The following is a 23246-nucleotide window of genomic DNA, read 5'->3' as shown; positions in this document are numbered from 1 at the left end:
TAATTACGCGTTTTCACTTGCCTATCTCTGCACTCAGAGAAACACTGCTTACATTAAATTAGGTTGAAAAAATAGCAGAAGTAAAACCTATAGAATGGCTGTAGGGATGAATTTAGAAGCAGAGATCAAAGAAATGCAGAGTCACACTCATAGAAGTTCACAGCAATAACATTACTTAAAAGATAATTAGAAAAGAACGGACACCATTAGATACCTGCTTCTCCCTTGCTCTCTTTGCTAGCAGCCTACCAGTTTTTTCCCCGAACTCATATGCTGTTTCCTTATATTGAGTGTAATTAATGGCAATTAAATCGGCTATTTTAGAATAAGCATTAGCTCTTTTGATCAAGAGATCTTTTTGGGCCAATTTACTCAAGTCAGATTCCCCTCCTTGGTTTAGGATCTCTGCCAGCTTCTCTTCAGCTCTTATAATTTCGTCAAAATCCTTCCGTTGTTCAATTAAGAATTGCTTATGCTTAAACCCAGAGTAGCTAAGAGTCTCTCCGCGGACCACAGCTTTAAATGTGTCCCAAACTATTTCATGAGTTGCTGTGCCTTTATTAAAAGTGAAGAATTCCTCTATTACTTTAGACATATATTGACAATACTGTGCTTCCAATAATAATTTACGCTCAAAAGACCATCGTGGGGGTTCGGTTTTACCCTCTGTTTCAACGTTTAATTCCAACACTACCGGGATTTGATCAGTAATTAGTTTGGGATGGATCTGGATTTTAGTTTGTATTAAGGAAACATGTGAAATAAAGAAATAATCCAATCTAACAAATTTTTGGTGGGGGAGCAGAGAAATATGTGAACCCTGGGTGATTCGGGCTCTTTTCATGCCAAACATCAAAAAGGCCGTGATCCAAAAGTAAACCACGTAAAGCAGTGTATACGAGTTTTTTCTTACCAAGATATACTGAATTGGATCTTATATCAGCCTTTGCCTCCACATGAATATTATAATCTCCACACAATAAAACTGGGATAATCCACTGTGCCAGTTCTAAATTAATGAAATTAAGTACTTATGGATCGTCTAGATTTGAGCCATATATATTTCAGAGTGTGGACCCCTGCCGTCCCCCCTTAAATTCTGCTAATACCCATCTTCCCCATTTATCTGCTGCTGTCCTTATACAGTCCACCCACCCCCTCTTTTTTAGTATCGCTACCCCTCTTTTAACTCCGGATTGTTTGGAGCAGACTACCAATTCCATCCCCATATTCTTTAAATATTCTCTATTGGCCCACGCTATATGTGTTTCTTGTAAGCAGAGTATATCTATACCCAATATCTGTATAATCTTAGCTAATACTTGCCGTTTTCGAGGATCATTTAAACCACATACATTTAATGTACATATCTTAATCTTTCTGGCAATCTGTATTTGATTTCTCTTATAGTTCTTATACCTCTAGCTTTCAAAGGAAACCTCTCAGCATACATTTTACATATTAACAAAAACAAATTTAAATCCTCTGCCAGTGCCATTTTCACCCCCGTCACCTAAACCCCGTGCCCCCCTCTTCTCCCCCCTTTCCCCCCCACCCCTTCTGTCCTGCCCTTCCCTCCACCCTCCCGGCATTCCCATCTCATGAGGCCCAAGGACCATAAGTCCCTGCAATGATGGAGTATCGTGTCCTCCCCCTCACAATCCCCTGTAAGACCATATAATCAACAACCACTCTAAAGTCAGTTACAAAAATATGTAAATTATGTCACCATTATTGTTCTATCTCTAGATTCTATAAGGTTTCTAGGAACTCTTTCGCCTGAATTTCTGACTGGAAAAACCTGGTTTGACCATTAAACATAACCTTAAGTTTTGCCGGATTTCGCAGCTATACAACAGCACCTTTCTTTTGAAAATCCGGAATTAGCTGCCTTAAATGCCATCTCCTAGAGACTGTTGCCTGACAAAAGTCCGGTCTAACAAAAAAGTTACACCCTTTAGCTTTAGCCTTCTTATCTGGTCTAGCCAGGTCATAAATGTCTTCGTGTGCTATAAAATTGCCCTAGGGAGGTTCTCTTGTCCTTGAAGGAGTTTCCGCACATTGAAAGGAAACCTATGTGCCCTCTGTACTTCTCGTGTCCATTCCCATGTGGTCAGTTCCGGAAAGGCTTCTTCCAGCAATTCTGCAATAAACTTACGCGGATTTGTCCCTTCCAATCCCTCCGGAATCCCAAGAAAACGTAGGTTATGTCTGCGGGCATGATTTTCAAGTTCACTCAACTTATTGGTCAAGTCATCACGGTGTGCCTTAATATTCTCCAGCTCTACTTTCTGTGCTGCAGCATAATCTTCAAGTACTGAAATACGGGCTTCTGTTTCTGTGACTCTGTCTGCAGTTTCTGTTCCCAGTTTTATCGCCCGCCTTACTGCGTTTTTCACTTTACTGCATGTGGCCTGCACACGTGTGATTTCTATCTTGCTCTCGGCTCTGTGGCCCATTATGGTCTCGTATAACGTGACATGAGTAATTTCCTGCGGGGATGAAAAACTGGTAGGCTGCTAGCAAAGAGAGCAAGGGAGAAGCAGGTATATAATGATATTCTGAAAGTCGGGGACTTAAAGGGGGTTATACAGGAAACTAGAGGAGGGGTTTTAACTGCTTTTCAAGAGTTTTACCAACAACTTTATAGTGAGGAAGGGGGTCCCATTGAATCGAGTGAATATTTAAAGGAAACAAGTTCTGTGCCTCTATCGGAGGCTCAGCGTTTGAATCTTCTGGCACCTCCTGAATGGGAAGAGATAGAAACAGCGGTTTTAGGGCTGGCTCTGGGCAAAGCTACAGGGTCAGACAACATTCCGTTGGAGTTCTATAGAACATTTAGAACCCAACTTAAAAAAGAACTGGTGGAAATATGCCAACAAGCTTTTGAGGGGTGAGCTCCACAATCATGGGCGGAAGCAATTATTGTCATTTTCAAAAAGAAAGTAAAAAATCCTGAAGAGATGGGGTCTTATAGGCCAATATCTTTACTGAATACTGACAGTAAAATCTATTCGAAGCTTATAGCGAACCAGTTAAATGACCTCATGACAGGGATTGTTTCTATAAGACAACATGGTTTCATACAGGGTAGAGGTACTACGGACCATGTTAGGCGAATAATATCTTTGCTGGACTTGGCTCAAGGGACTGGCTCTCCGGTCGGGGTGGCCCTGTTGGACGCCGAAAAAGCGTTCGACAGGGTCACCTGGGCTTTTCTGTGGTCAGCGGTGGAGAAGATGGGGATTCCCAGAGAGTTTATTAAAGCAATAAGAACCCTTTACTTTCAACCGACTACGGTAATCCGGATTTCGGGTTCTCTGTCAGGGCTTGTGCGGATAGGAAGGGGGACAAGACAGGGCTGCCCCTGTTCCCCCTTGCTATTCGCCCTATATATTGATCCTTTTATCCGAAAGCTGGAAAAGAATTCTGCAATTAAACCAGTAGAGTTAAATGGCTGGGAAATAAAAGTTTGCGCCTATGCTGACGATATTGCCGTGGATACGGGGTGAACTTAATACGGCATTACCTAATATTATAAAATTAGCGGAGGAATTTGGCCGTTTCTCTGGTTATAAATTGATTATCGATAAAACTCAGCTTATACACTCTGTGGTAGGATGTCCAGAGAATATGAAGATAGATAAAGAGGCCATATATCTTGGAATCAAAATCACCACTACCATTGAGGACATTATCCCTATTAATTTAGATCCAGTAATAGTATCTTAGAAAGGGTTAATAATCTGAAGCTTTCCTTACTAGGTCGAAGCGATTTGATAAAAATGCTTATCTTTCCTAAATTCTTATACATATTCCGAGCTATATCGCTATTAATACCATCAGGCTATTTTGCCCGTTTAGAGAGAATGAGCTCTAGATTTTTATGGGGGTACCGTCGAGCCAGTAGAGCGCTGAAAAGCTGTGTGCTATCTCGAGATAGAGGGGGGTGGGGTATGCCAAATTTCCAACTTTACCACTGGATGGCAATTATGCAATACATGGGCGTACTCTTTTAACGGAAGATCATATAGAGGATTTTCTGACTCCGTCAATTTATGAAATGCTCTTGTGTACAGAGGCGAAACAGTGTTTAAATCGGATCATAGAGCCAAGTTACTACAAAAAGACTAAATTCAAGATATTTGATATATCCTTTCTTATTTGGCTATCTGTTAAAAGAAAATTCCGGCTCAGAATAAACCTAACGAAATATACACCTCTGCAGAATTGCTCTTTTTGGCCAGCGATATTTCAGGATGGGGTAATGTATAGGTGGAATAACCTAGGCATTAAGAAATTGGGAGATCTATTTACAGAGAAGGACTTTGTTTCATTTGATTATTTCATGAACACTTATCATATACCTCGCTTTGATTTTTTTAAATATCTTCAGGTACGCAATTTCTGTTTGCAGAAGCTGTCACAGTCTTTAATTTTTCTGGGGAATATCGAAATTCTAGAGCGATCAAACACCGGCAAAGAATTGGATCTTTGTATCAATTAATCTTGGAAAAGAGAGAGGATGATCTAGAGGTTGTAGCGATCAAATGGCTAAATAAGCTGAATATCCCATGTGTAAATATAGAGAGAAGTTTAGTAATTGCTAGGAATGTTTTAATGAATGGATCACTCATCAGCCATCATTATATGTCCGTCTTCAGGCTTTACTACACACCAGGGAAGATAGCTAAATGGAGTGTAGGGCGTGGGACAAGTTGTAGCCGTTGCAATTTATATGGGGCTGATGCACTACACATGTTTTTTGATTGTCCGAAATTGGCAAGATTTATTGCTGATGTAGAGCACTTTCTTACAATCAAACTGTCTATCTCAGTTAAATTAACAGCATCTTTAGTCTTGTTTGGTTGTGAAGAAAATGCGGCTAAATCGATTTCAGATCCAGTTATTGGATTTGTGTTTATATGTATGTCTGCGTTTCGTTTTTGTATAACGTCAGGCTGGCTTGATGAAGAACCACTGAATATTATTTTGTGGCGAAAGAGGCTTTTATCTATGTATTATCTTGAAACCGCATTATATAAACTGAAGGGTATAAGAAAGAAGACATTCGGTCGCAATATATGGCTTCCAATTACTAACTGGATAGGAAATTGAGAAGCTTTTGTTATTGCTTTTAGTTCCCAGCTACGATGTGCTTCTGTTTTTTGTCTCTTTTTATTATGTTACTTATCTTGCATTTACCCTGCCTTATGGTTTATAGCAACTGATTCATTGTTATGTTAACTTTGCTTATCATGGATCTGAACTGTATTATTATTCTTTTTTGTATTTCTTGATGTTGATTGTTTTTTTCTTTCTCTGCTGGTGCCAAAAAAACTCAATAAAAAAAAAAAAAAAAGAAAAGAACGGATACTGTATCTGTATGTTTTTGTAGTTGTCCTGTTGAATTTGTTAAGTTGAATGCATCCAACCATTCCTCTTATTAGCGGGACTCCTCCATTCTATCTGACGCTCCGTCCATCAATGTTGGTGACCAGAAGACACCCTGTCCACTGCCTGCCTGGCGGATGCTGAATTGCGGCTCGCTAATGTGAAGCCTGACTTCATCCTTTTTTTCCCATTGCACAGGCTGAAACCCGGCCTGTAAGTATTGTAAGTAACGTTTTCTAAAGCAGAGTAACCTTAGCTTTTGTGTAGGGCTCCTGTAAATCTAGGCAGCGGTCGATAAGAAAGAGCAACAATGTATTTATGAGAAATGTATAACAACTAGGAATGTATTGTTGGTTCAAGTGCACTCCATCTATAATTAGTGCGAAACACACTTTAATTTCTCCAGAATACAAAATTAGTTGTTTGGGTTGTTTTTTTCGAGTGCAAGGTGAAATTTGTAATTCTTGAGGGATTCTGAGGTATGTAACACATTTGCTTTTAAATATACAATAGTAACTGGAAAATAAAGTCAGAGAAATGTATCATTGATATATAAGTCTGAAGTTATCAAATGTAGACACAGAAGACCATATCCAGGTCAGATTGCTCATGAAATTGAGAGTGTTTTATTAATTAGAAAATAATGTTTATGTTTGAGTTTTTAGGTTAAGTAGGCAACAATAAAATTTACTATTCATTAGTCTGCTTGCACTGAAATCCATTTTAAATTTGTTGAATAAAATGTGGCTTTTAAAATTGCATGAATAAGTTTACTATGTTTTACCTATTGTGATTCATTTTACAATGTGTTTTCTTACACTGAATAAAATGTATCTGGTCGTGTTCCTTCGGAGGATGTCATGTTGTGATTTTCTCGTAAATTGCAATATTTAAGGCTTGCTTCCGCCGACACCTCCACTGTACTTCTTTCATGTTTAAATAATGTATTATTATCAATCAATCAATCAATCATTTGTAAAGCGCACTACATACCCGTGAGGGTCTCAAGGCGCTAGGGGGATGCTACTGATCGAACAGTCAGGTCTTGAGTATCCTCCTGAAGGTCAGCAGGTCTTGGGTCTGTCGCAGGCTCAGTGGGAGGATGTTCCATGTCTTGGCGGCGAGGTGGGAGAAGGATCTCCCACCGGTGGTTGTTCTTCGGATGCGCGGGACGGTGGCGAGTGAGAGGTCGGCCGAGTGTAGCTTGCGGTTGGGGATGTAGAAGGAGAGCCATCTCTTGAGGTAGGCTGGGCCAGCTGTGGAGTGCCTTGTGTGCATGGGTGAGGAGCTTGAAGGATATCCTCTTGTTGATGGGGAGCCAGTGCAGGTTTCTCAGGTGGGGGGTGATGTGGCCGTGTCATGGTACGTCGAGGATCAGTCGTGCTGAGGTGTTTTGGATGCGTTTTAGTCATTTGATGAGCTTGGTCGGGCTCCCGCGTCAAGGGTGTTTCCATAGTCGAGTCTGCTGTTGACAAGGGCCTCGGTGACTGTCTTTCTTGTATCTGTCAGGATCCATCTGTGGATCTTGCGGAGCATGCAGAGGGTGTTGAAGCAGGAGGAGGAGACGGCGTTGACTTGCTTGGTCATTGAGAGCGTTGAGTCGAGGATGATTCCCAGGTTGCGTGCGTGGTCGGTGGGTGTCGGGGATGCCCCCAGTGCCATCGCCCACCAGGAGTCGTCCCAGGCTGAAGGGTTGGAGCCGAGGATGATGACCTCCTTCTTGTCTGAGTTCAGCTTCAGACGGCTGGTCTTCATCCAGTCGGTGATGACATTTATTCCTTCGTGGAGGTTGGCTTTGGCGGTAATGGGGTCCTTGGTGAGAGAGAGAATCAGCTGAGTGTCATCAGCGTGGGAGATTTTGTTGAGGTTGTGCTGTCAGGCTACGTGTGCGAGCGGGGCCATGTAAATGTTGAACAGCGTCGGGCTGAGGGAGGATCCCTGGGGTACGCCGCAGATGATCTCAGAGGCTTTGGAACAGAACGAGGGGAGGGGGACACTGGGTTCTGCCGGAGAGGAAGGAGGTGGTCCAATCCAGAGTCTTCTCTCGTATCCCTGCGGCGTGAAGGTGTGCGCGTAGTGTGCGGTGGCAGATGCTGTCGAAGGCGGCAGAGAGGTCTAGGAAGATGAATGTTGCCGTCTCACCGTTGTCCAGCAGGGTCCTGATGTCATCGGTGGCGGCGATGAGGGCAGTCTCGGTGCTGTGGTTGCTGCGGATCCCTGACTGGGAAGGGTCCAGGATTCTGTTTTCTTTGAGGTATCGGGTTAGCTGTCTGTTGATGGTTTTCTTGATGACCTTGGCTGGGAAGGGGAGCAGAGAGATGGGCCGGAAGCTTTTGAGGTCTCTTGGGTCTGCTTTAGGTTTTTTGAGTAGGGCGTTGATGTCAGCGTGGTTCCAGATCTCTGGGAAGGTTGCAGTCTCGAGGGAGAGATTGATGACATTGCGCATGTGGGGTGCGATGGAGCTGCTTGCTCTGTTGAAGACGTGGTGCGGGAATGGGTCTGACGGAGAGCCAGAGTGGATTGTGCGCATGGTCTTGATGGTGTCATCGATGCTCACACTGGCCAAGGCTAGCAGGGGGTCGTTGTGTTGCTGTCTGTTGGGGCTTTCTGGGTGTTTAAGCTGTCATGGATATCTGCTACCTTGCAGTGGAAGAAGGTTGGAGGGAGTCGCACAGGGCTTGTGACAGCGGGATGTCGTTGGTGTTGGAGCTGGGGTTAGAGAGTTCCTTTATGATGTTGAAGACCTCCTTGCTATCGTGTGCGTTGTTGTTGAGGCGGTCTTTGAAGGAGGTCCTCTAGGCCGCCCTATGAGGTGGTGGTGGTTGCGGATGTCGTCTTTGTGCGCTGCTTGGCTGTCCAGAGTTTGTTCACTGTTCCATTTCTTCTCTAGTTTCCGGCAGGCTTGCTTGGAGGCTAGGAGTTCTGGGGTGAACCAGCTGGCCCTCTTGCTGGTGTCTCTGTGAGGGGGTTTCTTCAGTTGGGCAAAGGTGTTGACGCAGTCCTCGATCCAGCGTCTGAGACTGTGGGCAGCGTCGTCGGTGTTGGAGGGTTCGGTGGGTGGGCTGAGAGCGAGGTTTGCGTATAGTTGGTCTTCGGTGATTTCGCTCCAGCAGCGGCGAGGGATCTGTTGGGCGCGGTGGTGTGTGGTGCGCTTCTGGAAGGCGAAGTGGATGCAGCGGTGGTCGGTCCAGAGGAGTTTGGTGGTGTGGCTGATGGAGACTTGCGGGCGTGAGGAGAAGATGGGGGTCAATCGTGTGGCCGGCGGAGTGGGTGGGCATTGTGACGAGTTGCTTCAGTCCAAGTTTGGCGAGGTTATCAATCAAAGTTGTGGAGTTGTTGTCGTTGTTGTTCTCAAGGTGAAAGTTCAGGTCACCGAGGAGGATGTAGTCGGTGGAGGTCAGGACGTGCGTGCTGATCAAGTCGGCGATGGAGTCGCTAAACTGTGGGCGGGGTCCGAGGGGTCGGTAGATGAGGGTGCCTCTGAGGGTGGAGTTAGGGTCTGTGTGGATCTGGAAATGCATGTATTCGACGGTGCTGAGCACGTCGGAGGTGCTAGTTGCGACCCTGATGCTGTTAATGTGGACGATGGCGATTCCTCCTCCGACTCCATTGGTGCCGTCTCTGCTGGTGATGTTGTAGCCATCTGGGATGGCTATGGTGATGTCGGGTGCAGAGGAGTCGTTAAACCAGGTCTCGGTCAGGAAGGCGAGGTCCGGGGATGTTGTTTCGAGCAGGTCCCAGAGCTCGACGGCATGCTGGCGTGTGGAGCGTGCGTTCAGTAGTATGTATCGGAGGTGGTTGTGGTCTTTCTTGGCGGGTGATTCGTCGGCTCTGAGGCTGGTGTAGCTGTAATTCCGGCAGGTAAATGGGCCATGTGTGCATTTTGGGGCGGCCTTGAAGCAGGTGTGGCTCCATCTGGAGTTGAGAGCGTGCAGAGTGCTGGCGCTGTAGTGGCGGCAGTCGTCATAGCGGGTGCGGGGGCCAGGGGTTCTGGCGCTGGGCGTGGTCCAGGCACGGGTGCAGACGGGCTTGCCTTAGGCGCGCCTTTGGCACACCAGCGGCACCAGCGGCACGGCCGCGCACTGGTCACCATATTTGAGCTTTGAGCCGACGGGCTCCTGGATGCTGCCCTGCGTGCCGGTTCAGGCATCGAGCCCATTGACGGTTGTTTGGCGGCGTTCTCCTCCACCCCTAACCATTTCTCTACTGATGAGGGAAGTTATCCCGAAACCCGAGCCATGTCTCGGGCGATACCCAAAAACCCGGGACATGTATCGGGTCTAGAGATTCATCAGTCCAACAAGTACCGACTTGCACCCACCTGGGTGATCCTCTATTGAACTACAAGTACCAGAGTCCCGAGGGGCGATCCGGAGGAGGGGCTAGCGGTGTGCGCTCCATTGCGGTAGTTTCTACTAATTGGCTCCCTTGAGCTTTGAGCCGACGGGCTCCTGGATGCTGCCCTGCGTGCTGGTTCAGGCATCGAGGCCATTGACGGTTGTTTGGCGGCCTTCTCCTCCACCCCTAACCATTTCTCTACTGATGAGGGAAGTTATCCCGAAACCCGAGCCATGTCTCGGGCGATACCCAAAAACCCGGGACATGTATCGGGTCTAGAGATTCATCAGTCCAACAAGTACCGACTTGCACCCACCTGGGTGATCCACTATTGAACTACAAGTACCAGAGTCCCGAGGGGGGATCCGGAGGAGGGGCTAGCGGTGTGCGCTCCATTGCGGTGGTTTCTACTAATTGGCTCCCTTGAGCTTTGAGCCGACGGGCTCCTGGATGCTGCCCTGCGTGCCGGTTCAGGCATCGAGGCCATTGACGGTTGTTTGGCGGCCTTCTCCTCCACCCCTAACCATTTCTCTACTGATGAGGGAAGTTATCCCGAAACCCGAGCCATGTCTCGGGCGATACCCAAAAACCCGGGACATGTATCGGGTCTAGAGATTCATCAGTCCAACAAGTACCGACTTGCACCCACCTGGGTGATCCACTATTGAACTACAAGTACCAGAGTCCCGAGGGGCGATCCGGAGGAGGGGCTAGCGGTGTGCGCTCCATTGCGGTGGTTTCTACTAATTGGCTCCCTTGAGCTTTGAGCCGACGGGCTCCTGGATGCTGCCCTGCATGCCGGTTCAGGCATCGAGGCCATTGACGGTTGTTTGGCGGCCTTCTCCTCCACCCCTAACCATTTCTCTACTGATGAGGGAAGTTATCCCGAAACCCGAGCCATGTCTCGGGCGATACCCAAAAACCCGGGACATGTATCGGGTCTAGAGATTCATCAGTCCAACAAGTACCGACTTGCACCCACCTGGGTGATCCACTATTGAACTACAAGTACCAGAGTCCCGAGGGGCGATCCGGAAGAGGGGCTAGCGGTGTGCGCTCCATTGCGGTGGTTTCTACTAATTGGCTCCCTTGAGCTTTGAGCCGACGGGCTCCTGGATGCTGCCCTGCGTGCCGGTTCAGGCATCGAGGCCATTGACAGTTGTTTGGCGGCCTTCTCCTCCACCCCTAACCATTTCTCTACTGATGAGGGAAGTTATCCCAAAACCCGAGCCATGTCTCGGGCGATACCCAAAAACCCGGGACATGTATCGGGTCTAGAGATTCATCAGTCCAACAAGTACCGACTTGCACCCACCTGGGTGATCCTCTATTGAACTACAAGTACCAGAGTCCCGAGGGGCGATCCGGAGGAGGGGCTAGCGGTGTGCGCTCCATTGCGGTGGTTTGTACTAATTGGCTCCCTTGAGCTTTGAGCCGACGGGCTCCTGGATGCTGCCCTGCGTGCTGGTTCAGGCATCGAGGCCATTGACGGTTGTTTGGCGGCCTTCTCCTCCACCCCTAACCATTTCTCTACTGATGAGGGAAGTTATCTCGAAACCCGAGCCATGTCTTGGGCGATACCCAAAAACCCGGGACATGTATCGGGTCTAGAGATTCATCAGTCCAACAAGTACCGACTTGCACCCACCTGGGTGATCCACTATTGAACTGCAAGTACCAGAGTCCCGAGGGGCGATCCGGAGGAGGGGCTAGCGGTGTGCGCTCCATTGCGGTGGTTTCTACTAATTGGCTCCCTTGAGCTTTGAGCCGACGGGCTCCTGGATGCTGCCCTGCGTGCCGGTTCAGGCATCGAGGCCATTGACGGTTGTTTGGCGGCCTTCTCCTCCACCCCTAACCATTTCTCTACTGATGAGGGAAGTTATCCCGAAACCCGAGCCATGTCTCGGGCGATACCCAAAAACCCGGGACATGTATCGGGTCTAGAGATTCATCAGTCCAACAAGTACCGACTTGCACCCACCTGGGTGATCCACTATTGAACTACAAGTACCAGAGTCCCGAGGGGCAATCCGGAGGAGGGGCTAGCGGTGTGCGCTCCATTGCGGTGGTTTCTACTAATTGGCTCCCTTGAGCTTTGAGCCGACGGGCTCCTGGATGCTGCCCTGCGTGCCGGTTCAGGCATCGAGGCCATTGACGGTTGTTTGGCGGCCTTCTCCTCCACCCCTAACCATTTCTCTACTGATGAGGGAAGTTATCCCGAAACCCGAGCCATGTCTCGGGCGATACCCAAAAACCCGGGACATGTATCGGGTCTAGAGATTCATCAGTCCAACAAGTACCGACTTGCACCCACCTGGGTGATCCTCTATTGAACTACAAGTACCAGAGTCCCGAGGGGCGATCCGGAGGAGGGGCTAGCGGTGTGCGCTCCATTGCGGTGGTTTCTACTAATTGGCTCCCTTGAGCTTTGAGCCGACGGGCTCCTGGATGCTGCCCTGCGTGCTGGTTCAGGCATCGAGGCCATTGACGGTTGTTTGGCGGCCTTCTCCTCCACCCCTAACCATTTCTCTACTGATGAGGGAAGTTATCTCGAAACCCGAGCCATGTCTCGGGCGATACCCAAAAACCCGGGACATGTATCGGGTCTAGAGATTCATCAGTCCAACAAGTACCGACTTGCACCCACCTGGGTGATCCACTATTGAACTACAAGTACCAGAGTCCCGAGGGGCGATCCGGAGGAGGGGCTAGCGGTGTGCGCTCCATTGCGGTGGTTTCTACTAATTGGCTCCCTTGAGCTTTGAGCCGACGGGCTCCTGGATGCTGCCCTGCGTGCCGGTTCAGGCATCGAGGCCATTGACGGATGTTTGGCGGCCTTCTCCTCCACCCCTAACCATTTCTCTACTGATGAGGGAAGTTATCCCGAAACCCGAGCCATGTCTCGGGCGATACCCAAAAACCCGGGACATGTATCGGGTCTAGAGATTCATCAGTCCAACAAGTACCGACTTGCACCCACCTGGGTGATCCACTATTGAACTACAAGTACCAGAGTCCCGAGGGGCAATCCGGAGGAGGGGCTAGCGGTGTGCGCTCCATTGCGGTGGTTTCTACTAATTGGCTCCCTTGAGCTTTGAGCCGACGGGCTCCTGGATGCTGCCCTGCGTGCCGGTTCAGGCATCGAGGCCATTGACGGTTGTTTGGCGGCCTTCTCCTCCACCCCTAACCATTTCTCTACTGATGAGGGAAGTTATCCCGAAACCCGAGCCATGTCTCGGGCGATACCCAAAAACCCGGGACATGTATCGGGTCTAGAGATTCATCAGTCCAACAAGTACCGACTTGCACCCACCTGGGTGATCCACTATTGAACTACAAGTACCAGAGTCCCGAGGGGCGATCCGGAAGAGGGGCTAGCGGTGTGCGCTCCATTGCGTTGGTTTCTACTAATTGGCTCCCTTGAGCTTTGAGCCGACGGGCTCCTGGATGCTGCCCTGCGTGCCGGTTCAGGCATCGAGGCCATTGACGGTTGTTTGGCGGCCTTCTCCTCCACCCCTAACCATTTCTCTACTGATGAGGGAAGTTATCCCGAAACCCGAGCCATGTCTCGGGCGATACCCAAAAACCCGGGACATGTATCGGGTCTAGAGATTCATCAGTCCAACAAGTACCGACTTGCACCCACCTGGGTGATCCACTATTGAACTACAAGTACCAGAGTCCCGAGGGGCGATCCGGAGGAGGGGCTAGCGGTGTGTGCTCCATTGCGGTGGTTTCTACTAATTGGCTCCCTTGAGCTTTGAGCCGACGGGCTCCTGGATGCTGCCCTGCGTGCCGGTTCAGGCATCGAGGCCATTGACGGTTGTTTGGCGGCCTTCTCCTCCACCCCTAACCATTTCTCTACTGATGAGGGAAGTTATCCCGAAACCCGAGCCATGTCTCGGGCGATACCCAAAAACCCGGGACATGTATCGGGTCTAGAGATTCATCAGTCCAACAAGTACCGACTTGCACCCACCTGGGTGATCCACTATTGAACTACAAGTACCAGAGTCCCGAGGGGCGATCCGGAGGAGGGGCTAGCGGTGTGCGCTCCATTGCGGTGGTTTCTACTAATTGGCTCCCTTGAGCTTTGAGCCGACGGGCTCCTGGATGCTGCCCTGCGTGCCGGTTCAGGCATCGAGGCCATTGACGGTTGTTTGGCGGCCTTCTTCTCAACCCCTAACCATTTCTCTACTGATGAAGGAAGTTATCCCGAAACCCGTGCCATGTCTCGGGCGATACCCAAAAACCCGGGACATGTATCGGGTCTAGAGATTCATCAGTCCAACAAGTACCGACTTGCACCCACCTGGGTGATCCACTATTGAACTACAAGTACCAGAGTCCCGAGGGGCGATCCGGAGGAGGGGCTAGCGGTGTGCGCTCCATTGCGGTGGTTTCTACTAATTGGCTCCCTTGAGCTTTGAGCCGACGGGCTCCTGGATGCTGCCCTGCGTGCCGGTTCAGGCATCGAGTCCATTGACGGTTGTTTGGCGGCCTTCTCCTCCACCCCTAACCATTTCTCTACTGATGAGGGAAGTTATCCTGAAACCCGAGCCATGTCTCGGGCGATACCCAAAAACCCGGGACATGTATCGGGTCTAGAGATTCATCAGTCCAACAAGTACCGACTTGCACCCACCTGGGTGATCCACTATTGAACTACAAGTACCAGAGTCCCGAGGGGCGATCCGGAGGAGGGGCTAGCGGTGTGCGCTCCATTGCGGTGGTTTCCACCATATATGAGGAGGTGGGTGAGAGGAGCAGCTGGGAAGCGGGAGGCAGGGAAAGTGATTGGACAGAGGGCCGTCAGGGGGTTGGGCCGCAGGGGACGCAGGGGCGAGGGCGGTGAGGGACAATGAAGGTAACAGAAGGAAAAAGGGGGAAACGAGTGGAACAGAAGGCAAAAGGGGCACAGAAACAAGGGAAAATGAGTGGCACAGAGGGCAGAAGGGCACAAAAAAAGGAGTGGAACAGAGGGCAGAAGGGCACAAAAAAAGAGTGGAACAGAAGGCAAAAGGGGCACAAAAACATGGTAAAAACGAGTGGCGCAGAGGGCAGAGGGGCACAAAAAACAAGTGGAACAGAGGGCAGAAGGGCACAAAAAACGAGTGGAACAGTAGGCAAAAGATGCACAAAAACAAGGGAAAAATGAGTGGCACAGAAGGCAGAAGGGCACAAAAAATGAGTGGAACAGAAGGCAAAAGGGGCACAAAAACATGGTAAAAACGAGTGGCGCAGAGGGGAGAGGGGCACAAAAACAAGTGGAACAGAGGGCAGAAGGGCACAAAAAACGAGTGGAACAGTAGGCAAAAGGTGCACAAAAACAAGGGAAAAATGAGTGGCACAGATGGCAGAAGGGCACAAAAAAACGAGTGGAACAGAGGGCAGAAGGGCACATAAAAACGAGTGGAACAGAAGGCAAAAGGAGCAAAAAAACGAGTGGAACAGAAGGCAGACAGGCACAAAAACGTGTTGAAGAGAAGGCAAAAGGGGCACAAAAATTAGGGGAAAACGAGTGGCACAGAAGGCAAAAGGACACAGAAATACCGGAAAAAAGAGTGGCACAGAGGCAAAATACAGAACAAAGAAATACAGGGGCATCTAAGAACAGAAGGCAGAACAGGCAGGGACACATGGGGGCAGCGAGGGGAGCAAAAGGGAAAACCGGGCAGAGACACGGGGGCAGCGAGGGGAACAGAAGGGAAAACCGGACAGAGACACAGGGGCAGCGAGGGGTACAGAAGAAAAGACCTGGCAGAGAGAGCACGGGGACAGCGAGGGGAACAGAGGGAAGAAAAAGGGCCACCAGGGTTGAGGGGCAGGTGGTAGCCTGCGGGTGGTGGAGGGCCTCGAACTTCCTCAGCAGCGGCAGCTAGGGCAGAAAGACAGAGGCGGTTTTGTGCGGAGGGGGAGCGACCTACCTGGTGGGGTCACTGGTCGCTCTATTAGTAGTAGTATTATTGAGTTCTTGTACAGCGTGTAGCTACCCATTTGCTTATACCAGCGCATGGAGGGCAGGTAAAGCAGCCTAGAAGTAAGACCTAGAAAAAACAGATTATTAGCTCCATGCGGAAAATGGATAGGGAAGTGTAGTGTGTTACTGTGTGTGTGTGTGTTCGTATGTGTGTTACACAAATAGTTACATATTGCATCTTTTGATAAACCTGCCTGCTCTGTGCCAAAGGGACAGGTTATCTTAGCTGTGTATTTAACTTACCCTGACTAGAGTTGAGGGTTCTGCATCGCCCCGGTATAAACCTCAACCAACCAGAATCTCTTTTTCTAACATTGGTGATCAGCGGTGAGGATCAGTCAATCAATCAATCAATCATGGTATTTATAAATCGCACTCCATACCCGGGTAGGACTTGTCTTTGTGCAATACCATACAGTAACTCACTGTTTACTACAGCTCTATACTGAGACCAAATCTAGCCTTTTTCAATTCTCCCTGTTCTGACGTTTTTTAATTTTCCAACGTCCTTTTGCCCAAGTCCCAAACTTCTTTTCTCGGCAGAGTCTGGGATTCTATCTGGCAAGATGGAATTCAAACTGGCCAACCTGGAAGCATACACAGTGACTCAGCAGAAGAGGTTCTACCAGGAGAAAGGGGTGTTCCTTAAGGGAAGTGCCATGTAGACAGAGCTTCAGAAAGCCTTGTGAGCATGGACAGAGGCTCACCCAGAAGGAGAAGTGGAAGGAGAAGTGGATGAGGAGGAGGGATCTGTGTCTGAGGAAGGATCAGAGCAGGACAAGACAGAGGGTCTAGACCTGCAGCCTACAAAGGGGAGAATCAACTTTCTCCCAACACTGGTAGTCCACCCTAGAGCAGGCAGCAGAGTGTCTTCAAAGCACCTGTCCTCAGTGCAGCTGAAGGACAGGGGAGAGGAGAGGAAACTAACGCTAGAGCTTGCCAAGATGGAGAAGGACAAGGAGAAGAGCCTTACCCTTGCTTAGATTGAGAAGGAGCAAGCTCTAGATAGGAAGAGGTTTGCCATGGAAAATTCTATATCCCAAAAGATGTGGTACCCAGTTACAATGTGGCGGATGACATAGATAAATGTCTGGCAGTCTATAAAGTGGCTTTGAAAATTAACAGGGTTCCAGAGACGTTCTGGGGGGGGGTCTTTGGAGGTAGATGCTCATAGTAGAGAGTGGCACACTCCTTATGTCAGAGGTGGGGGACCAGACCAACTATACTTCCATGAAGACCATTTTCGTCAGCACATTTGGGTTGACATCTGAGAGGGACCGATAACGGCTCAGGGCTAGCCACATACTCTCTACGCAAACATGGAGTATTTTTTTAGACTATGCAGGTAAGGCCTAGGTGAGGGGCAGCAAAGTTAAGTATTATGAAGGGTTGTACAGCCTGTTTACGAATGAGCACATGCTTGATACTTATTTTCCAGAGCTGCATCAAACCCTACTTGAGAGCAAGCTTACTGACACCAGGAACCTTGCTGAGGAGGCGGACCTTTGCGTCACCACCAGAGTGTCCAAAAAGGTATCTGCAGGGGACACTCAAAATAGTGGTCAGTGTTTCCACCGGATCACTGACATAATATCGAGTGACAGAATATCGACTAGCAAAAACTATCGAGGAAAAAATATCTACAGACGAAATATCAAGTTTGTATCTACAAACAGGTAAGTACAAAAATATTGAGTACAAAATATCGTTTACAAAAATATAGTTTTAAAAAATATAGACTTTATTAAAAACAGTGTTAAAATAAATTAAAATTAAAAATTAATTACTAAAATATACTTAAAAATACTTAAATTAACTTATAATAATTAAATAATTAATCAAAGTTATAAAAACAATTTTTACAATCATATTTGTTAAAACATATATATATATATAAACATAATATAATTAAATAAAATCCAATATTATTACCGTACAATAGCAGAAGTGTAATAAATACTATTCCCACTCCACAGAGTGCAACTGTAGGGAAAGCGTTGGATAGCGTAGGGGTAAAAATTACTATTCCCACTCCAGTGGGTGCAACAGTGAGGAAAGCGTTGGATTGCGTAGGGGTAAAAATTACTAGTCCCACTCCAGTGGGTGCAACAGTAGGGAAAGTGTTGGATAGCGTAGGGGTAAAAATTACTATTCCCACTCCAGTAAGTGCAACAGTAGGGAAAGTGTTGGATAGCGTAGGGGTAAAAATTACTATTCCCACTCTAAATAGTGCAACAGTAGGGAAAGCGTTGGATAGCGTAAGGGTTTAAATTATTATTCCCACTCCAAAGAGTGCAACAGTAGACAAAGCGTTGGATAGCGTAGGGGTTTAAATTACTATTCCCACTCCAAAGAGTGCAACAGTAGGGAAAGCGTTGGATAGCGAAGAGGTAAAAATTACTATTCCCATTCCAGTAGGTGCAACAGTAGGGAAAGCATTGGATAGCGTAGGGGTAAAAATTACTATTCCCACTCCAAATAGTGCAACAGTAGGGAAAGTGTTGGATAGCGTAGGGGTTAAAATTACTATTCCCACTCCAAAGAGTGCAACAGTAGTTAAATCGTTGTATAGCGTAGGGGTAAAAATTACTATTCCAACTCCAAAGAGTGCAACAGTAGGGAAAGCGTTGGATAGCGTAGGGGTTTAAATTACTATTCCCACTCCAAAGAGTGCAACAGTAGGGAAAGCGTGGGATAGCGTAGAGGTAAAAATTACTATTCCCACTCCAGTGGGTGCAACAGTAGGGAAAGCGTTGGATAGCGTAGGGGTTAAAATTACTATTCCCACTCCAAAGAGTGCAACAGTATGGAAAGCATTGGTTAGCATAGGGGTAAAATTACTATTCCCACTCCAGTGAGTGCAACACTAGGGAACGTGTTGGATAGCGTAGGGGTAAAAATTACTATTCCCACTCCAGTGGGTGCAACAGTATGGAAAGCGTTGGATAGCGTAGGAGTAACAATTACTATTCAAACTCCAAAGAGTGCAACAGTAGGGAAAGTGTTGGATAGCATAGCAGTAAAAATTACTATTCCCACTCCAGTGGGTGCAACAGTGAGGAAAGCGTTGGATAGCGTAGTGGTAAAAATTACTATTCCCACTCCAGTGAGTGCAACAGTAGGGAAAGCGTTGGATAGCGTAGGGGTAAAAATTACTATTCCAACTCCAGTGAGTGCAACAGTAGGGAAAACGTTGGATAGCGTAGAGGTAAAAAATACTATTCCCACTCCAGATAGTGCAACAGTAGGGAAAATAAATACTTCATATATTATTTCAATAAATATACATTAATATCTATCAAAAATTAATTTAAAGTAATGACAAATTTAATATAATATAATAATTAATCAATTAAAATTACAAATTCAATTTAATTATTACAATTATTTAACTATTATTACAAATTAATTACAAATTAACAATTAATAATGTAACATTTAAAAATTAATTTACAATAAATTCAAATTAAATACAATTACATAAATTGATTTATTTAATTAATTATAAATAAATTACTTCCCATCCTATTCCCCTATAAACCCACAACCCACTACAGAAAATAAATTATTAAATTAACATAATTAGTAATTAATCAATTAAATAAAATTAATTAGCAATTCTAATTTAATTAATTACCCATAAACAATTAATTAACAATTAATTCTAAAACAATACCAATAAATATGTTAGCATATTTAATTAATTATAAATAAATTACTTCCCACCCAATTCCCCTATAAACCCACAACCCACTACAGAAAATAAATTAGTAAAATTAACATAATTAGCAATTAATCAATTACATTTAATTAATTGACAATTAAAAATTAATTAATTACCAAATATAAATTAATTAACAAATAATTAAAAATGAATAACAATAAATACATTTACATATTTCATTAATTATAATTAAAATACTACCCACCCTATTCCCCTAAAAACCCACAACTCGCTACAGAATTAAATTACGCAAAAATTAAAAAATAAACATTTCATTAATTAAAATTATTTATAACATAAATACACACTTTTCACACATATAATACTATAAAAACACTATAAAAAATTCAAAATTATTAAAAATTCGATAATTTTAATAACCTATATTATATACTTCGATATTTTAACTGTCTATATTTTTAACATTCGATATTACATTACTTACCTTAAAAATGATATTTTAGATGTCTATATTCTGTCCAGTCGATATTTTGTCCCTTCGATATTTAAAACTCGATATTATGTCCAGTCGATATTTTGTAGTCGATATTTTGACTGTTCACCGTTTCCACCAGTAGAAGGAGGGTGGGACATAAAAGAATTGAGCTCTCTAAAAACATCCTAAACAACTCACAAGGCAAAGGGTCTGGTTCACATTCTCAGGAAAACTTACCCTGACAAACATCAGCAGCCCAAGCCCATCCAGAGCTACGATTGCTACACATATAGATACTACAAAGGGGATACAAAGTTTCCAAAATGAGCTCCACTAGAGGAAACACCCCAGGGGTGAATAGTATTGTTCTGGGGAGGAGTTTGTCACAGTTGATGGGGCCAAGATTACAGGGGTTACAATAGTGTCCCTGGGTGACATTGAGATGGTTCCTAAGGTCGATGTGCTCACAAATGCTACAATGAGGCACCATCAATGGTCAAGGTTTGGTGACTCTGAGGAAAACAGGAGCCACTATGACTATGGTAGGAAGTCAGCTGGATTCCGCAGAGCAGGTAATTCTTAATGCATTTCAGCAGGCTGTGGTGGCTGACAGCAGAGGGGGTCACTATGCTGTGGTCCTAGTTCCTTTTGAGATCTTCTGAAATTGCAGTGAGCTCTACTATGCCTGTGGACTGTTTCTTAAATAATGACCTGGAGCACACTACATGGCCCCCCTCGCACAAGTGGCCCGACATCATGACCTCAAAATTATCTCCTATGCCGACGACACCCAGCTCATCCTCTCCCTCACCAAGGACCCACACTCTGCCAAAACAAACCTCCACGAGGGAATGAAGGCCGTCGCCGACTGGATGAGGAGCAGCCATCTGAAACTGAACTCGGACAAGACGGAGGTCCTCATCCTCGGACCCACCCCCTCAGCCTGGGACGACTCCTGGTGGCCGACCACACTGGGAACAGCACCGATACCCACCGACCATGCACGCAACCTAGGATTCATCCTCGACTCTTCCCTCTCCATGTCTAAGCAGGTCAATGCCTTCTCCTCCTGCTACAACACCCTCCGCACGCTCCGCAGGATCTACAAGTGGATCCCGACCTAAACAAGAAGAATGGTGACACAGGCCCTCGTCAGCAGCAGACTGGACTACGGCAACGCACTCTACGCAGGAATCCCAGCCAAACACCTACGATGACTACAACGCATCCAAAACGCCTCCGCCCGACTGATCGTCAACATCCCCCGCCACAGCCACATCACCCCCCACCTGAGAGACCTACACTGGCTCCCAGTCGACAAGAGGATCACCTTCAAGCTTCTCACCCACGCACACAAAGCACTCCACAACGCCGGACCAGCCTACCTGACCAGCAGACCCAGCTTCTACACCCCCACCCACCAGCTCCGCTCAGCCAGCCTCGCCCTCGCCGCTGTCCCCCCCATCTAATGAACGACCTCCGGCGGCAGATCCTTCTCCTACCTCACCGCCAAGACCTGGAACACCCTCCCTACCCACCTACGGCAGACCCAAGACCTACTCGCCTTCAGAAGACTCCTCAAGACCTGGCTTTTCGAGCAGTAGTGGCACCCCCCTCCTCTCAGCGCCTTGAGAACCTCACGGGTAAGTAGCATGCTTTACAAGTACTCTGATTGATTGATTGATTGATTGACTACCTGGAAGGAAGTGGAGCTCAAGGCTGATGTGGAGATGTGAGTGTTACCTGAGTGGATCAGTGTCACAAAAAAGCACATGACTGCAGGGGAAGTGAGTCAAGAAGGGTTGGAACTTGGAACAATGGCCCAGCCAGCTGCTAAGATGGGGAAAGACAAATGGCATGGTAATATAGCCCCTGAATGTACATCCAGTGAGATGGATGGGGCACCTGTGGTGGCCGCCCTGAAGTTCACTGAGAAGGATATTACTTCCCTTGGTGACCGGCCTAAGCTTGCAGGAAGGCATGTGGAAGGAGGACCCACCAAGGAGGAGTTATGTAGGTCACAAAGAGAATACCCAACCCTTGTGGGCATAAGGCACTAGGCAGAAGTCTAAGCAACAGGTGATACCTTTGGTAGTCACCACATTTACTGGGAGGAAAATCTCATCTGCAGTGAGCCTAAGGCTTCAGGCAATGGGACATCAAGGGTCCTGGTACTCCCCAATGCTATATGTCCTTCCTACTGGAACTTTCTCAAGAGATCCCCCTGGCAGGACACTTAGGCCAAGACAAAACCTGTGCAATACTTGTCGCCCATTTCTATGGGCTTAGAATAAAAAAATCCTCAGATACAGTCTGTAGAACTTGTGTGACCTGCCAGGCTAGCAGGAAGAGTAGAGAAGAGACTTAAAGCTTCCTTAATCCCTTGCCTATATTTTGCACCTGCTTTGAGAGGGTAGGCGTCAACATTGTTAGGCCTAATGATCACCATACCGCATAAGGCAACAGGTTTATCATGGTTCTGGTGGATCATGCCACCATCTAACCAGAAGCAGTCCCTCTGAAGACTACTACTGCACCCGCAGTGACTAATGCCCTGAGGGAGATTTTTGCCTGCCTGGGTTTCCCCAAGGAAGTTGTGTCTGACAGGGGCATAAACTTCATGTCTGCTTATATGCAGTCAATGTGGAAAGCGTGTAACATATAGGTTCTCCATCCCTTACCATCCACAAACAAATGAGCTTGTTCAGAGGTTCAACAAGACCCTAAAAGGCATGGTATGGGGCCTGCCAGAGGCCCTGATGAAAAAGTGGGCTATCCTCTTACCATGCCTGCTGTTCGCTTACAGAGAGGTGCCACAAATAACAGCAGTTTTCAAGCCATTTGAGCTGTTTTATGGGGTCTCAGTTGGAGGATCTCAGAGTCTGGTCAAAGAAGGGTAGGAGCTAGCTCCCAGGAATATACCAAGGATGTAGGTAGCTACATGCTATACTTCAGAAACCAAGCAAGCTTCCAGTAACATTGAAGCTAGCTAGGAAGTCATGAATGCGTGGTATGACCAAAAATTCTACGAGTGTGGAATTTCAACCTGGTCAAAAAGTGTGGGTGATGGAGCGGGTAGAGGTCATGGCTTTCCAGTACCACTGGAATGGGCCATATGAGGTGAATGAAAGAGAGGGTGAGGCCACATAACTGTTAGACCTCAAGCGCCCTAGGCAACCCCACAGGGTGCTGTATGTAAATTGCCTCAAACCGCACTTTGAGAGGTCTGAGCTCACCACGCAGTTGGTGACTGATGGAGAAGAGGATAGTGAACCTCTCTTAGACCTTTTGGACTCCAAGGAGATAGTTGGGTCTATGGAATGAATAATCATATCCCCACTCTACGTCCTGAACAACAGCAGAGAGCCTGCCAC

This window comes from Lissotriton helveticus, chromosome 2_2, assembly GCF_964261635.1.
Source record: "Lissotriton helveticus chromosome 2_2, aLisHel1.1, whole genome shotgun sequence".
NCBI classification, from domain to species: Eukaryota; Metazoa; Chordata; class Amphibia; order Caudata; family Salamandridae; genus Lissotriton; species Lissotriton helveticus.
Note: the sequence above shows the minus strand (reverse complement) of the source record.